Source organism: Balaenoptera physalus (assembly GCF_965194825.1).
Source record: "Balaenoptera physalus genome assembly, chromosome: 14".
Classification (NCBI taxonomy): Eukaryota; Metazoa; Chordata; class Mammalia; order Artiodactyla; family Balaenopteridae; genus Balaenoptera; species Balaenoptera physalus.
Window position 1 is genome coordinate 61,924,351 of NC_138893.1, and position 17,738 is coordinate 61,942,088.

At 39.4% G+C, this 17,738-nt stretch overlaps 1 protein-coding gene across 13 annotated transcripts in view; it reads left to right on the forward strand.

Moving 5' to 3' along the window:
* Positions 1-17,738, forward strand: part of SGMS1 (sphingomyelin synthase 1) — a 295,457-nt gene that overhangs the window by 170,750 nt on the left and 106,969 nt on the right. For 12 of the 13 annotated variants that reach the window (XM_082423837.1, XM_082423836.1, XM_082423829.1 and 9 more), the window contains one exon: positions 14,978-15,058. The exons of the other annotated variant lie outside the window; for it this stretch is intronic. The gene's annotated coding sequence lies outside the window, so the exon portion shown is untranslated. Of the gene's footprint in view, positions 1-14,977; positions 15,059-17,738 lie in introns of those variants that run through there. 13 annotated transcript variants of the gene reach the window in all.

Below are 17,738 nucleotides of genomic sequence, written 5' to 3' on the forward strand. Positions count from 1 at the left end.
CTCAGGTGCTTTTTCTGAACATGGGGATAATGCCACAACTGCCTTGCCTGCATCAGAAGTGCTGCAAGGATCAAGGCATGGAAGTGCCTGTGTCTTCATTTGTCCTTTTCTGTGAAGTTGACAGTGCTGGATGACTGACTTCCTTTACTCATGTGCATTTGTGAAAAAGTTAATTTTGCTTTTAAATTTACTGTGGAAGAAATGTGGTCTGTTTTTTATTTCAAACTTTTTGCTTCGGAAACTAGTCTTATTAAGTGCAATTTGAATAAGAAAGCATGAAGCTCAGATTATCTGCATTAAAATCTCTCTATAGCCAAAAAAAAAATCAATATTACTGAATGAAAACCCTTTTAAATGTATGTTTAAAATCAGATGCATTGTATTTCAAGATTAAAGGAAAAATCAAATGATAACTCTAGAAATTAGAGACACTTTTATTCCTGGATGACAGAGTTGTGAGTAGTATTTTTGTCACTGTACTTTCTATGGTAGAAATTGATGCAATTGATAAAAATACAGACTTGGCCAGGCTGAAGATAATATATACTGTTGAAATGTATTACCTGTTTTGTGAAAATAATGCGGCTACCAATGCTAAGGAATTTTCCACTGCCTTAAATGAGGGTACGACAGTAAAGAAGGTTACCTGTGTGGTTTTATTGGTCTGGAAAGGAGATGGTGGTTTGAGGTCCAACACAGATAAGAAAGTAGAGGAGTAACCTTGTCTTTTAGACACCACCTGACGGTGACTTTGAAGAGCAGGGTCACTAATGACCTGCTCTGCAGATACCTTGTTGAACTGTGTTATGTTCTTGTATCCCTTTGAGGAGGGTTTTTTCTTTTTTTCCTTTTTCTCTTTTTTATAAAAGAAATATTTGCCTTTTTCACAAAGATCTTTCCACCCATTGCTGCATTAAAACTTAGTGCCAGGGCTTGAGAGGATGGACAGTTGACTAACATCCTTCTTTCTCACCCAATTTTGGGACCAATGGATAGACCAATGAGAGGTAGACATGCAGGGGTTTATTAGGAATAACCCTGATTCCAGGACTGTGGCTAAGTGGGTTTTCTGATATTTCATGCAAGTGAGACCAATTTCCCCTCATAGTGTGGGAGGGAGCAGCCTGGACTTCCCCCACCTGTGGGCAGGCCAGCTCTGAGAAGGGAGGTACCCTGGAGAGTCTGGGCCACGTTGTCCGGGCCCTTCCCCCAGACTCACCTTTCGCATAATTCACTTCTCTCCCAGGGAGGAGGTTGGGAGGAGACGGGACTGTTGGGCTAGTGGAAAGTCCTCCGCCTGGCAGCGTGAGGCAGGGCGAGTGGAGGTTTCCCTCTAACGCTTTATTGAATGCGTTGCATGAATAACCGTGCCTGCGTTCTCAGTAACTCTACCTCAGTTTCATCTTCTGTAAAACTAGGCTAATAATAGTAACATGCCTCATAGTGCTCTTGTCAAGATTAAATGAATTAGTACCTGGGAAACATTTAGAAAAGAGCCTCGCGTGTGGCAAACAGTTTGTCTATTTTTACCTTGAGTAATATCAGTATTTTTAATACTATGTCAAAGCATTCAGATGCATTTAAAATGGGAGGGTTAAATCGTGTCCTAGTGAAGGCAATACCTATAGAGGTGTAAGTTCATGTTGAGGAGAGAAAACTGCTGGCTGCGTGGGACAAAATAAGACCTATTTCTTTCTGTTTTGTTTTAAACATATATTTGTTCTTGGTGCTGAGAGGAAAAGATTATGAAGGAAAATGCTGAGTGCAAGACCACTTTCTTTTAGGCTACTGAGAGCCTTCCCTAATGAGAGTTCTGGAAGGATACGACCTGGGGACGTTAAACCCCTTTGTTTTGATAACTCCCACTGCTGCCTTAGAGGCAGTATTATTACAGAGAAAAACAAATTGATTTTTATTTTAAATAGGGAAATTTCTAGGAGAAAAGGGAGCTCCAGTCTGCATTCTTAATAGCCTACCGAAAAAAACGCTGGAAATCTCTCTCTCTGCAGTGGTTATTTGTTTACATGTGGTTACTTCTGCTGAAAATATTAGTAAACATTATTTATGTCCAAACAGGCTCCTTATATACAGCACCTACTACGCCAAAGCACTTGTGTAATGAATATCTGTGTAATTAATATATCTGTGCAATGAGTCAGTGGATTTAGGAGTGGGGGTTTATAAAGCAGTGGAATAAGCACGCTTGCACAAATGTTTATTCTATGCCTCTTTTGACTTTCTTCCCTACTTAACATTCATTAAAAAAAAAAAGCAGATCATTCATAAGAAAAGGCAGCCTATTTTAGGGGCATCTCAGTTTACTTAGAAAATCCTGTGCATTGCTTTTGAAAATGGATTGAACACTTAATATGAATATTTATTCAGTGTTATTCTTTCCTCTTGGCACAGGGCTTAGTTTTTACAAGTTGAAGCTTTGTAGAGTCAGGGGAAGTTAATCCCAATTGTTTTCCTCACAGAATATTTGATACCACTGACTTCATTATGTCTGGAGTTGAAGCTAAAGTTTGGTAGACTTGAGCATAAAGAAGCCTGAGAAATAGGAGGCCCAGGCCGTGCTGCTGGGTGACCCTGCACAGGTCATTTCAAGTCTTTTGGTCTATGTGTTATCATCTGTCAACTATGAGGCCAGGACGAGATGACTAATGAGGATTCTCCAGCTTTCAAATGATGTGATTGTAGGATATCCCCACCAGTTTCTGCTTTTAGCAAGACATCCTAGTGAAGTAAAAGGTCTCTGGCTCAGTGAGTTGTAGCTGTATGCTCTGCTTGAGAATTGTTACTTGAATTAATTTGTAGAAACTGTTGGTACTTGCTCAGAAGATTTCAAAATATATGTGTTTGATTTTTAAAGACCCTATATTAGCAACTGGATGGAACTTTAGATGTTTGAATTTTTATTCTGTTCTCAAAACCACCAGTACAGAAAATCTCTAATGTGTCTCTCAAATTATGGGTTTTATAAAGTATTTAAGTCCATTATATCACATTTAAAACACACTTTTGTGAAAATTACTTTATGATAGGTGGGGTCATAGTATATCTCGTAAGACGGTCAAAGTCCTCTTGCTGTTTCTTTTCTTCTTCTTGTTATTTATTTATTTAATTGAAGTATAGTTGATTTACAATGTTGTGTTAGTTTCTGGTATACAGCAAAGTGACTCAGTTTATATATGCATATATATATGTATATATTGTACACACACATACATACATAGTTTTTCAGATTCTTTTCCATTACAGTTTGTTACAAGATATTGAATATGACCCTGTGCTATACAGTAGGACCTTGTTGTTTATCTGTGTTATATATAGTAGTGTGTATCTGCTGATCGCAAACTCTTATTTATCCCTCCCCTCACCCCTTTCCCCTTTGGTAACCATAAGTTTGTTTTCTATGTCTGTGCGTCTGTTTCTGTTTTATAAATAAGTTCATTTGTATCATTTTTTAGATTCCACCTATAAGTGATATCATATGATATCCGTCTTTTTCTTACTTGACTTAGTATGATAATCTGTAGGTCCATCCATTTTGCTACAGGTGGCATTTAATTGTGTCAGTGTTTGGAATGTTAAATAGCCTTTGCAGGCCAGCCAGGGAACCTGACTGCCATTTACAAGATTGTATTTTCCTTGGTCATTATGATCCACTTTGTCTTCCAAATGGTAAGAATAGGGTGACAGGATGTGTGTGGTAAGAGAGGAAACTGAGTGTCTGAGTCTATAGTTGAACAGGAAGATGCATGCCAATGTGAGGGCAGGATCACTCTCCCAGGCCCTGGCCCCTGGCCTTCTCCTTCCTTCCCCTCCTCTCTCAGAAGGACATGTGGTTGCATCAGGAACTTGTGCCTCACTTCCCTTCTGTATTGGTTATCTGTAGCTGCCTGACAACACCACTACCAACTTAGTTGCTTAATCAGTGCAGAAACTATCTCACAGTTTCTGTGGGTCAGGAGTCTGGTTGTGATTTGGCTAGGTACTTTATAAGGCTGCAATCAAGGTGTCAGCAGGGCTGCTGTCTCATCTGAGGCTTGACCGGGGAAGGGTTTTCTTCTGAGCTCATGTGATTGTTGGCACAATTCAGTTTCTTGTGGGCTCTCAGTTGCTTATTAACTGTCAGTTGGAGGCTGCCCTCCCCTGGCTCTCTCTGTAGGCAGCTCATCACTTGGCAGCTGGCTTCTTCAAAGCCAGCAAGGGAGAGAATCTCGTAGCAGAACGGACAATACAGTCTTATGTGATGTAACCACATGTCCTGTCATTTTGGTCTTATTCTGTTGGTTACAGGCAAATCACAGTTCCCACCCCCACTCAAGGGAAGGGGATTACACAGGCATGGATAATAAGAGACAGGGGTCGCAGGGACCGTTTTGGAGCCTGCCACATTTGAGGCTGGCCAGGAATATGGCTTCTCTTTATCTCTTCTCTCCTCTCTGGGCATTCTCCTACTTAGCTAAGGGCACAATTCTCATCCTTCTGTCTCCTTCCTTCTGACTGACAGAGAATTCAACACCCTGGTGGCCTTTCTTCCTCTTTTCTGCTGTGGAAATGCAAGGAAAACGTAGCAGGAATCTCAGTCTTGGTAAGAAACTCTCATGCTTTTGGGGCTGTCCCCTGACAGCTGGTATTTTGTGTGTGTGACGTGTTCCCTAGCAGGTGTTTCTAAGTCATCATGAGGCTTATATAAACGACCTAAGTGGCACCTTCTCAGCTTTTATGTTTTCTGTTCACTGTTGTATTTAAGCAAGTGCTGAATCCCAACACTAGTTCACTTTCCCAGTGCCATCCTTTTAGAATTCTTGCTAGGACTGTGTTTTAGATTTTAATGTAGAATCATTAGTGGTTTGGGTCCTTTTACTCTTTGGCCCCATTAGCTGCCCTTTTGTGTCATTTCCCTTATTTCCCTCTTCTCTTCAGTACTCTTTAGGGGGTTTCTTGCCTTTCTCTGTCCTGCTCCTGGTCTGTGACTTGGGCAGTCTCCAATTATTGCTCTTCTTCATTGCTGAGGAGGCAGTGTGGTGTCAGTTAACAACAAGGACTCCTATGTGGGAAAAGAATCTAAAAAAGAGTGGGTACATATGTATGTATAACAGGTTCACTTTGCTGAACACCTGAAACTAAAACAACATTGTAAATCAGCTATACCCCAATAAAAATTTTTTTAAAAAAACAACAAGAACTGAAGCCAGGCTGCCTGGGTTTGAATCCCAGCTCTGCCATTTATTAGCTGAGGAATCTCAAGCAAGTGATTCAGTTTTGTTTCTGTGTGGCTGATATGAACAGTTCTGATTTTCTCACTGGCCAATAAGCCTGTGTTTGCTGCTGCCGCTCTTACTTTGCTCCCAAGATATGTGCACTGATATAGGAGCAATTTGTGCTTTATTACTAAATGAAACTTTAGACCAAGATTTTTTCTGGTGAAGTGGGCCAGAACATTTCTGAACTCATGAGGATACCTTTTTTTTTTTTTTTTTTTTGGTTAATGTTGCCTTGGAACTTGCTTTGCCTCCTAAGGATGAGGATAGTTTACTTCTTCCAATAACAACAACATTTAATGAGCACTTAGTGTTTGCCATGAGCTTTATTAAACTGTTTGCAGGCATTATGTCTTTAACCCATATAACAACATTAAGCTGTAGTACTACTGTTAGTCTCATTCTATTGATGAAGAAACTGAAGCTCAGAGAAATTAAAGAACATCCTCAAGGTCTTTAAGGTAGATTGGGGAATGCAGTTTTGTGTGACTGCAAAGCACATGCTTTTCATGACCGTAAGACACTATCTCCCATAGAGAAAGTCTAAACCCCTCTTCATGAACTAACTCCTTAGGAGAAAAGAGGCTAAGAATCCAAAACAATCATGTCTTACAAGAGCTTTTATCCACTTCTGCAGCCTTAGTGCAAGTGACATCCTCTAGCATCTCAGCTCTCAAATGATCTCGGTTTTGATGCGTGCCAGTCTCCTTCCGCCTTGTGGGAGCTTGGCCTCGCCCTAGAAGATAAAGTGTGCATTCAAAAAGGAGCGTATTCTTTTTAGCCAGGTTCCTGCGTGACTGTTGTAGAATATTAACATTGTATGTGAGGTATGATTAAGAAATATTGAGTTTTTAACTGTCCCAGCCAGGATTTATACATCCAGATTATTCTCCTTGAGTGCATCAGCTAAGTTAATTGCTTGTATTCTGGTGATACTGCCATGGCACTGCATTCTCTTAAGTGAACTTCAGCTCAACCACCTTGTAACTCCTTCCCCAGCCCCAGGACTGAGCATAGTGTCTTCTGCCACATGGGTAGTTCATTAGTCGGTTGTTGAAATCACTTCGAATTCCTTCAAATAACCCTGGTGGTGGCAAGTGACCATCTTCGAGGATGAATTTGATTCCTTGAACCTATTAAAATATTTTCCATCATAGCAAAGAACGTGTGTTTGTTCAAAAATCAGGAGCAACTAAACTGTAATGAGACATTTTCTTGTGGGCGTTGTACACAGGTTTTGAAGGTACAAGAAGAGAACTCAGTTTACTCTGAGCAGACAGTATCACTGGAATGAGTCCCAAAGCGATGAAAGGGTCAAGGAGAACTTTTTGTAGATAGAAAGTTCTGTTTAAAAGTTGGTAGTGCCTCACCTTGTGGTCTTTGTTTTTCTTGAAAACATAGCTGACAAATCCATACTGTTGTTGATGAGGCTGTGACGTGAAGCTAGCCTTGGTGATAGGCTGCCAGCATTCGCAGTGTGGCTTTTATTTTCCACAGATGTCCGCTGAGTACTTGGCATTACAATGCACACCAGAAGAATTAGCACTAGTGGAAAATTTTCATTCCCTCCTTCAAGAATTTATCATCAAAATAAAGAAACTCAGTACTGACATGAAGAATGCTAACAAATGCATAGCTATAACTTTCGGTTTGCATGTTATTAAAGGCCACCAACTAAGATGGAGATTTTTATTTAACACTTCATTCAGATCAGCTTAGAAGAGTTTCATGTTGTTGTCAAAAGTGTGATCTGAACCTCTTTCCAAAACGTTCACCTAGAGAAAGAGTCTGAATTTGATGGACTATCATACTTGCACTAGCAAACACAATAATTGTAATTATATTTTGGAGACATAGTCTGTGGCGGGCACTGTACATGCATTATCTCTAGTCTGCATAACTGCTCTCCCAGGTATGTAGTATTGTCATTTTACAGACCTGGAAACTGAGGCTTAGAAGATTAACTTACTTGGCAGAGACCACACTGCTGTTAAATAGCAGAGGTAGAGTTCAAGACTATGTATTTTAAACTTATATCAAACTCTCTGCATTTTCCATGCTTTTAAAAGGCTTCCATACCAAGTAACCTGGAGTATAAAGCTACAGCCAGCCGATGACCATGTTCCTCGGTGTTGAGTACAATCTACAATACAAATCTTTGACTCCTCATTCCTTCCCTGCTATTTTTATTGGTGTTGACAAGTTCTTTCTTTGTTACCAGGAAGCTCTCTGTATTGATGGGGTGTTTTTCCATTCTCTCCCTTCTTTATGCCCCTCTTACACACACACACACACCCTAATGGTCTGGATAACTTGGGGTTTCTGCCTGTTCCATAACTGAGGTGACACCGTCTCTCATGGTACCTCAGTGTATGGAGACATTTTACAATTAATATTAATCTCTTCTCTCTGAATGCCTTTAACACTGAGGCTTCAGGTGAGGAAAGTTAACAGGTTCCTGTTTTAGAAGTGTTGTCTACTTGGAGCCATATGTTCTTCACATAAAATGAGCAGTTGTTGCATTCTACTTGCTAGAAGTAAGATGTTTTCATTTGGGCTGTTCTGTGAAGGGAAAGAAATTGGAACTTCCTACCCCTTGGTTGGGGACCCTAAAATGTTATGAAATTGAAAAACAGAAGTAAAACATCATTCTGAATGACTTCCTTTTGGAAAAGGGGGGCACTTCGCTGAGCATAATCCATTATTCCATGACTTACTTGAATCTCCGCTATTTGAATTGGATATATGGACGAAGCAGCAAGTCTGATCATTGAACTCTGGGTGTCCCTGGTGCTGGGGTGATACCCTTGTTAGACCAAAGCTTGATTTTGGCAGATCACGTCTTTCATTTTATTTAATCCTCACAACCACACAGTATAGTAGGGGCCATCTGATCCTCTTTCAGAAATAAAGAAATTGAGGCTGGGTAAATGTGAATGGATTTTCCCAAGGTCACGTGGCAAGGAAGTAGTAGGATTTTGAGCCAAGGTTTTATTTGGGCATTGTCCTTTGATAGATGTTGGTGGTTTGGGTTGCTTTGTCATTTATCTTTTCTATCCTATAATCTTTATTTTTATTTTTTTAATTTATTTTAATTTTCAATTTTATTTTATTTATTTTTTTATACAACAGGTTCTTATTAGTCATCCATTTTATACACATCAGTGTATACATGTCAATCCCAATTGCCCAATTCATCACACCACCCCCCCACCCCCCCTCCCCACCGCTTTCCCCCCTTGGTGTCCATACGTTTGTTCTCTACATCTGTGTCTCTATTTCTGCCCTGCAAAACAGTTCATCTGTACCATTTTTCTAGGTTCCACATATATGCATTAATATACAATATTTGTTTTTCTCTTTCTGACTTACTTCACTCTTCATGACACTCTCTAGATTTGTCCATGTCTCTACAAATGACCCAATTTCGTTCCTTTTTATGGCTGAGTAATATTCCATTGTATATATGTACCACTTCTTCTTTATCCATTCATCTGTCTATGGGCATTTAGGTTGCTTCCGTGACCTGGCTATTGTAAATAGTGCTGCAATGAACATTGGGGTGCATGTGTCTTTTTGAATTATGGTTTTCTCAGAGTATATGCACAGTAGTAGGATTGCTGGATCATTTGGTAATTCTATTTTTAGTTTTCTAAGGAACCTCCATAGTGGCTGTATCAATTTACATTCCCACCAAAAGTGCAAGAGGGTTCCCTTTTCTCCACACCCTCTCCAGCATTTGTTGTTTGTACATTTTCTGATGATGCCCATTCTAACTGGTGTGAGGTGATACCTCATTGTAGTTTTGATTTGCATTTCTCTAATAATTAGTGATGTTGAGCAGCTTTTCATGTGCTTCTTGGCCATCTGTATGTCTTCTTTGGAGAAATGTCTATTTAGGTCTTCTGCCCATTTTTGGATTGGGTTGATTGTTTTTTTAATATTGAGCTGCATGAGGTGTTTATATATTTTGGAGATTAATCCTTTGTCTGTTGATTCGTTTGCAAATATTTTCCCCCATTCTTAGGGTTCTCTTTTTGTCTTGTTTATGGTTTCCTTTGCTGTGCAAAAGCTTTGAAGTTTCATTAGGTCCCATTTGTTTATTTTTGTTTTTATTTCCATTACTCTAGGAGGTGGATCAAAAACATCTTGCTGTGATCTATATCAAAGAGTGTTCTTCCTATGTTTTCCTCTAAGAGTTTTATAGTGTCCGGTCTTCCATTTAGGTCTCTAATCCATTTTGAGTTTATTTTTGTGTATGGTGTTAGGGAGTGTTCTAATTTCATTCTTTTACATGTAGATGTCCAGTTTTCCCAGCACCACTTATTGAAGAGGCTGTCTTTTCTCCACTGTATATCCTTGCCTCCTTTGTCATAGATTAGTTGACCATAGATGCGTGCGTTTATCTCTGGGCTTTCTGTCTTGTTCCATTGATCTATGTTTCTGTTTTTGTGCCAGTACCATATTGTCTTGATTACTGTAGCTTTGCCGTATAGTCTGAAGTCAGGGATTCTGATTCCTCCAGCTTCTTTTTTTTCCCTCAAGACTGCTTTGGCTATTCGGGGTCTTTAGTGTCTCCATACAGATTTTAAGATTTTTTGTTCTAGTTCTGTAAAAATTGCCATTGGTAATTTGATAGGGATTGCATTGAATCTGTAGATTGCTTTGGGTAGTAGAGTCATTTTCACAATATTGTCTTCCAATCCAAGAACACGGTATATCTCTCCATTTGTTGGTATCATCTTTAATTTCTTTCATCAGTGTCTTATGGTTTTCTGCATACAGGTCTTTTGTCTCCCTAGGTAGGTTTATTCCTAGATATTTTATTCTTTTTGTTGCAGTGGTAAATGGGAGTGTTTCTTTAATTTCTCTTTCAGATTTTTCATCATTAGTGTAGAGGAATGCAAGAGATTTCTGTGCATTAATTTTATATCCTGCAACTTTACCACATTCATTGATTAGCTCTAGTAGTTTTCTGGTGGCATCTTTAGGATTCTCTACGTATAGTATCATGTCATCTGCAAACAGTGTCAGTTTTAATTCTTCTTTTCCAATTTGTATTCCTTTTATTTCTTTTTCTTCTCTGATTGCCGTGGCTAGGACTTCCAAAACTATGTTGAATAATAGTGGTGAGAGTGGACATCCTTGTCTTGTTCCTGATTTTAGAGGAAATGCTTTCAGTTTTTCACCATTGAGAATGATGTTTGCTGTGGGTTTGTCGTATATGGCCTTTATTATGTTGAGGTAGATTCCCTCTATGTCCACTTTCTCGAGAGTTTTTATCATAAATGGGTGTTGAATTTTGTCAAAAGCTTTTTCTGCATCTATTGAGATGATCATATGGTTTTTCTTCTTCAATTTGTTAATATGGTGTATCACATTGATTGATTTGCATATATTGAAGAATCTTTGCATCCCTGGGATAAATCCCACTTGATCATGGTGTAGGATCCTTTTAATGTTTTGTTGGATTCTGCTTGCTAGTATTTTGTTGAGGAGTTTTGCATCTATATTCATCAGTGATATTGGTCTGTAATTTTCTTTTTTTGTAGTATCTTTGTTTGGTTTTGGTATCAGGGTGATGGTGACCTCATAGTGTGAGTTTGGGAGTGTTCCTTCCTCAGCAGTTTTTTGGAAAAGCTTGAGAAGGATGGGTGTTAGCTCGTCTCTAAATGTTTGATAGAATTCACCTGTGAAGCCATCTGGTCCTGGGCTTTTGTTTGTTGGTATATTTTTAATAACAGTTTCAATTTCATTACTTGTGATTGGTCTATTCATTTTTTCTATTTCTTCCTGGTTCAGTCATGGAGGGTTATACCTTTCTAAAAATTTGTCCATTTCTTCCAGGTTGTCCGTTTTATTGGCATAGAGTTGCTTCTAGTATTCTCTTAGGATGCTTAGTATTTCTGTGGTGTCTGCTGTAACTTCTACTTTTTCATTTCTTATTTTATTGATTTGAGTCCTCTCCCTCTTTTTCTTGATGAGTCTGGCTAATGGTTTATCAATTTTGTTTATCTTCTCAAAGAACCAGCTTTTAGTTTTATTGATCTTTGCTATTGTTTTCTTTGTTTCAATTTCATTTATTTCCACTCTGATCTTTATGATTTCTTTCCTTCTGCTAACTTTGGGTTTTGTTTTTTCTTCTTTCTCTAGTTCCTTTAGGTGTAAGGTTAGATTGTTTATTCGAGATTTTTCTTGTTTCTTGAGGTAGGCTTGTATAGCTATAAACTTCCCTCTTAGAACTGCTTTTGCTGCATCCCATAGGTTTTGGATCATCGTGTTTTCATTGTCATTGTCTCTAGGTATTTTTCGATTTCCTCTTTGATTTCTTCAGTGATCTCTTGGCTATTTAGTAACATATTGCTTAGCCTCCACGTGTTTGTGTTTTTTACGTTTTTTTCTCTGTAATTCATTTCTAATCTCATAGCGTTGTGGTCAGAAAAGATGCTTGATATGATTTCAATTTTCTTAAATTTACTGAGGCTTGATTTGTGACCCAAGATGTGATCTATCCCGGAGAATGTTTCGTGCACACTTGAGAAGAAAGTGTAATCTGCTGTTTTTGGATGCAATGTCCTATAAATATCAAATCTATCTGGTCTATTGTGTCATTTAAAGCTTGTGTTCCCTTATTAATTTTCATTTTGGATGATCTTTCCACTGGTATAAGTGAGGTGTTAAAGTCCCCCACTATTATTGTGTTACTGTTGATTTCCTCTTTTATAGCTGCTCGCAGTTGCCTTATGTATTGAGGTGCTCCTATGTTGGGTGCATATATATTTATAATTGTTATATCTTCTTCTTGGATTGATCCCTGATCATTATGTAGTGTCCTTCCTTGTCTCTTGTAACATTCTTTATTTTAAAGTCTATTTTATCTGATATGAGTATTGCTACTCCAGCTTTCTTTGATTTCCATTTGCATGGAATATCTTTTTCCATCCCCTCACTTTCAGTCTGAATGTGTCCCTAGGTTTGAAGTGGGTCTCTTGTAGACAGCATATATATGGGTCTTGTTTTTGTATCCATTCAGCAAGCCTGTGTCTTTTGGTTGGAGCATTTAATCCATTCACGTTTAAGGTAATTATCGACATGTATGTTTCTATGACCATTTTCTTAAGTGTTTTGGGTTTGTTTTTGTAGTTCCTTTTCTTCTCTTGTGTTTCTCTCTTAGAGAAGTTCCTTTAGCATTTGTCGTAGAGCTGGTTTGGTGGTGCTGAATTCTCTTAGCTTTTGGTTGTCTGTAAAGCTTTTAATCTCTCCATCGAATCTGAATGAGATCCTTGCCGGGTAGAGTAATCTTTGTTGTAGTTTCTTCGCTTTCATCACTTTAAGTATATCATGCCACTCCCTTCTGGCTTGTAGAGTTTCTGCTGAGAAATCAGCTGTTAACCTTATGGGAGTGCCCTTGTATGTTATTTGTCGTTTTTGCCTTGCAGCTTTCAATAATTGTACTTTGTCTTTAATTTTTGCCAGTTTGATTACTATGTGTCTCGGTGTGTTTCTCCTTGGGTTTATCATGTATGGGACTCTCTGTGCTTCCTCGACTTGGGTGGCTATTTCCTTTCCCATGTTAGGGAAGTTTTTGACTATAATGTCTTCAAATATTTTCTCGAGTCCTTTCTCTCTCTCTTCTCCTTCTGGGACCCCTATAATACGAATGTTGTTACGTTTAATGTTGTCCCAGAGTTCTCTTAGGCTGTCTTCATTTCTTTTCATTCTTTTTTCTTTATTCTGTTCCACAGCAGTGAATTCCACCATTCTGTCTTCCAGGTCACTTATCCATTCTTCTGCCTCAGTTATTCTGCTATTGATTCCTTCTAGTGTATTTTTCATTTCAGTTATTGTATTGTTCATCTCTGTTTGTTTGTTCTTTAATTCTTCTAGGTCTTTGTTAAACATTTCTTACATCTTCTCGATCTTTGCCTCCATTCTTTTTCCGAGGTCCTGGATCATCTTCACTATCACTATTCTGAATTCTTTCTCTGGGAGGTTTCCTATTTCCACTTCATTTAATTGTTTTTCTGAGGTTTTATCTTGTTCCTTCATCTGGTACATAGCCCTCTTCCTTTTCATCTTGTCTATCTTTCTGTGAATGTGGTTTTTGTTCCTCAGGCTGCAGGATTGTAGTTCTTCTTGCTTCTGCTGTCTGCCCTCTGGTGGATGAGGCTATCTAAGAGGCTTGTGCAAGTTCTCTGATGGAAGGGACTGGTGGTGGGTAGAGCTGACTGTTGCCCTGATGGGCAGAGCTCAGTAAAACTTAATCCGCTTGACTGCTGATGCATGGGGCTGGGTTCCCTCCCTGTTGGTTGTTTGGCCTCAGGGAATCCAACACTGGAGCCTACCTGGGCTCTTTGGTGGGGCTAATGGCAGACTCTGGGAGGGCTCATGCCAAGGAGTACTTCCCAGAACTTGTGCTGCCAGTGTCCTTGTCCCCACGGTGAGCCACAGCCACTGCCTGCCTCTGCCGTAGGCCCTCCAACACTAGCAGGTAGGTCTGGTTCAGTCTCCCCTGGGGTCACTGCTCCTTCCCCTGGGTCCCAGTGCGCACACTACTTTGTGTTTTCCCTCCAAGAGTGGAGTCTCTGTTTCCCCCAGTCCTGTCGAAGTCCTGCAATCAAATCCCACTAGGCTTCAAAGTCTGATTCTCTAGGAATTCCTCCTCCCGTGGCTGGACCTCCAGGTTCAGAAGCCTGACGTGGGGCTCAGAACCTTCACTCCAGTTGGTGGACTTCTGTGGTATAAGTGTTCTCCAATCTGTGAGTCACCCACCCAGCAGTTATGGGATTAGATTTTACTGTGATTGCGCCCCTTCTAACGTCTCATTGTGGCTTCTCCTTTGTCTTTGGATGTGGGGTATCTTTTTTGGTGAGTTCCAGTGTCTTCCTGTCGATGATTGTCCAGCAGCTAGTTGTGATTCTGGTGTCCTCACAAGAGGGAGTGAGAGCATGTCCTTGTACTCCGCCATCTTGGTTCCTAATCCTATAATCTTTAAACAATTTGAGAAATAGAGCAATTCAAGTGGAAAGCTACATAGATAGTAGCTTAATTACTGATAAAAACAGGATTGGAGAACTGAGAATTGTCAGTTACCTCCTTCTCTAAAGCATGAATTGGTCCTCAGTAAGCCTGATCTAGTCATCCTAGTCCGGTAACAGCTGGAGAGAAGCCTGCAGAGAGAGCTGGCTGGCCCTCCCAGAAGCAGGCAGCCCTTGTCGTGCTTACTGTGTGGAAGTTAGCTTGGCCCCAGGTGTTGGAGAGAACAAGAGGGAGACCCTTGCTGCCCAGCTGTGTGTGCGGCCTCAGCACTAAGCCAGTGCTTACTCTAGCCTTCCCGGGTGATAAGTCACTTGCTTTTGAGAAGGGAGGAGGGGCTGGGGGGGGAGAGGTAGAGAGAGAAAGTGGCTTACTCTAATACTGCTTCCTCCCAAGAAAGACTAAAAATTTCTTCCTGAAAACATAAGGGAGGGTATTTTAAGAGTGTCCACCCCAAACCCCAACAGTAGAAATACTGCTCTTTAAAGTTTTTTCTCTTGAGGTGATCTTTTGTGTTGTTCTCTCCTGCCTTTTTGATTTTGGAGAGAAAAGGAGAGACAACTATGTTTTTCTCTGTGTTTTGGGTATAAAGAAAGGAAAAGACTAATGTAGTAGAAACCAGGAAATGGTGTTTATGAGACATATAATCAGATTCTTTCTTCTCATGGCAGGTGATGGAAATGTACAGGAACAATGGGAGAAGCCGGTAACTTATAGGAAGCCAAGATGACAAGAATTTTAAAAAATAATCAGTGAGTAAAATTTTGTTAGCCCTTTAGAATTCTGTTGACTACAGGGTGAATTTTCTGTAAGAAACCATGGTAAAATAACAGCACAATTAAATACCTCAAAAGTTTAAAAGAGAAAATTTTGAAAAGTAAATATCCAAACACTTCAGAAAGTTGGTGTCAACATTTGAGAAATTTTGCTTTTGCATTATTCTTTCTTGGTAGAATGTGTCATCTTAAGTTGGGTATGTCAGTTTGGTGGATAGAGCATAAGTATTTAAAGAATTGAAAGAGGATTCCTTTTATATTAACCTTGGAGTAGCCCTTCTCAAATGCAGATCATTCTTCATTCCATTGGTTCTGTGGGCCCCATTTTCTTACCCACTTTTTGTGGGTACATTTTAGAGGTAAATATGAATAAACTTGGTGAATATGAATAAAATTCAGCTCTTTGTCTATTCCTCTTCGTTACACCATTTTTTTTTTTACATATCAAAGGCCATTAGTGTTTGTTAATTATCTGACAGTTATACGTGGTTGGTTTTGGTTTCGTTATGGTAATGATAACGTTAGTAAGTGGGGTAGTTACTGGAAAGATCATACATTTTTGAGTCAGACATTCATAGACGTGGCTCTTGCTGTTGTGCTTTTAGTAGTTACTCAGCCTCTCAACCTCAGTTGACTCATCTGTATACTGGATTTGATAATACCTCTCATGAAACGAAATACCATGGGGATAGTACTTTGTGCTGTGACTGGTACATTACAGGGCCACAATAAAAGTAGTTACTTTCTGTCCTTATATTTGTATCATGATTTATAGTTTGCAAGCCTTTATCTTGACTTAGAAGACTGGCCAGCTGAACTTCCTGAGCCACTGTCAGGCAGTGGTGTGTTAACATTGCAGGTAGTGATATGCAGGTAAATGTTTAGAGCCAGCCCTGATGGGGGGAGGGGGTTGTAGTGTTTGCTGATTTCCATGGTGTGAACACTCCTACCATAGCTGATTTCACACTACCAGCAAAAGTCACCGCCAGCAGAGTTGGGAAGTGATATGCAGGGGCACACTGTTATATGATTTCCTACCAACCAGGTACAATAGTTGCAAAGAACATCAAGAGCATTGATAATAGTAAAACAGGAAGTGACGTGTTTTGAGTATTTATGATCTTTGTTCTTAGTATAGTTTAATTGTATGTTTCTGTAATTTAATTTTTAATGATGGTGTGTTTAACAACTACCTTGCCAAAATTCCTGAGAATATGCAATTTGTTCTAAGGGACTGGTATGAGCTGGCCCCAGCACACCACTGATTGTAAGTTTCCTATTGTGAAGACATTTCCAAGCCACAAATCTTCAATTATCTTTCTCAGCCCTGGTGGTAAGAGTTTGGTTTGGTTGATAAAAGCAAACCTGGTCTGGCTTTGAATCCATGCTAAGTAACCCAAGTTATCATGCCCCATAGCTTCTGGAATGAAGATAAATGTCAGGATCAATTTAGAATTTAGACCTATTTTCTTAAGAGTGTGACTGGCATCCTTACGTTGTTAACTCAGCTTTGTAACTGGCCCCTGGCACCCCTCACTTCTTCTGGCTTTCGAGTGCCAGTGCTTGGAGATAAGTCAGACTGCTCACTCCCTTTTGAACTTCCTTCTTTCCCTTCTCTGTACTCCCGTGACTCTGCATTTCCTCAGGTAGTGACGCTTTGGGGACAAGCAGCCAGGGTGCCCCTAACTAACCATGGCATGTAGCTTTGCTTTCGATTCAGAAATTAAGGAAAAGGAATTGTCTCCAGAGAGCGCGAAACAAAACCAAACAAAAAACCTGGGCAGTTTAAAGTTCATACTGGCTGGATTAAAATCTTAGGGAATAAAATGGAAGGAAGAAAGGAAACTGGATCAGATATCTCAGTGTTTCTTCTGGAAGCAGTTTCTTCAGTTTTCTCAGTTGCCCTTTAGAAGGGAACAATTGAAGCCTGAAATTGCTAAGTAACAGCTAAGATCGTGGTGGTTGTTTTTATTTTAAATCTCACCCACCTAGTTCTCAAAACACATTCTTTATTGAACCTTCAAAAAACGCCTTGGATATTTCAAAACATTCACTTGTGTCAATTCCCTGAATCAGACTTACATAATCTTAAAACATTTATTTCCCTTATTTCTTCCTAAAACAATAGTTATTTATATTTCCTACTGAGTCAGGATTGGACTTGGATTATTGCAAAAGTAGTTCTTGTCCGTTTGAAGAGGAAGCTCATGGATAAAAATCTGAGAGACTTGCCTCTGGATTAAGAAATATTAACCCACGTCTTAAACAAGTTGAATAAGGGTGTCTTTGGTAACTTTGAAAGCAAACATGGGAGTAATGATTAATAGAGAAATTTTGCCACAGATAAAATATCCTGATTGATCATTTCTCTCTCCAGAATGGACCCTATGCAATTTCTGAACATCCCCACTATAGTTGTTGTTTTGATTAGAGCACTACTAGGTGTACAGTCTTCAAATGTGTAAATTTTATAGCCTTTCTTTATGTTCAAATCGACACACTCAGTAGTTTCTGGGTACTTGGGCCATGGGTTATTAGGGTAGATTCCGATAAATGTAAAACAGGCTTATTCCACTTCAGGAGTTGATAATCAAGCCTGAACAAAGAAAACTGTTTCAAAACAAATGTGGTAAATGTTATAATAGATATATTAGAC